Source organism: Halyomorpha halys, unplaced genomic scaffold, assembly GCF_000696795.3.
Source record: "Halyomorpha halys isolate HHAL.00 unplaced genomic scaffold, Hhal_1.1 Scaffold229.1, whole genome shotgun sequence".
Classification (NCBI taxonomy): Eukaryota; Metazoa; Arthropoda; class Insecta; order Hemiptera; family Pentatomidae; genus Halyomorpha; species Halyomorpha halys.
Window position 1 is genome coordinate 63,648 of NW_027111154.1, and position 311 is coordinate 63,958.

Consider the following 311-nt stretch of genomic DNA (forward strand, 5'->3'; position numbering starts at 1 on the left):
TGACGAAATGAAGCGGACGGACTATCATAGCCGTTAAGAATAGGTTACAATCTTGGTTGCCGAGATGAAGCGGACGGACTAGTATAACCGTTAAGAACAGGTTACAATCTTAGTTGCCGAGATGAAGCGGACGGAGTAGTATAGCCGTTAAGGAAAGGTTACAATCTTAGTTACCGAGATGAAACGGGCGAACTAGTGTAGCCGTTAAGAAAAGGTTACAATCTTAGTTGACGAAATGAAGCGGACGGACTATCATAGCCGTTAAGAATAGGTTACAATCTTGGTTGCCGAGATGAAGCGGACGGACTAGT

General features: G+C 44.4%; 1 long non-coding RNA gene across 1 annotated transcript in view; it reads right to left on the bottom strand.

Moving 5' to 3' along the window:
• The window catches only part of LOC136796210 (uncharacterized), a 24,339-nt gene that overhangs the window by 5,827 nt on the left and 18,201 nt on the right, over positions 1-311 (bottom strand). The window lies entirely within an intron of this gene.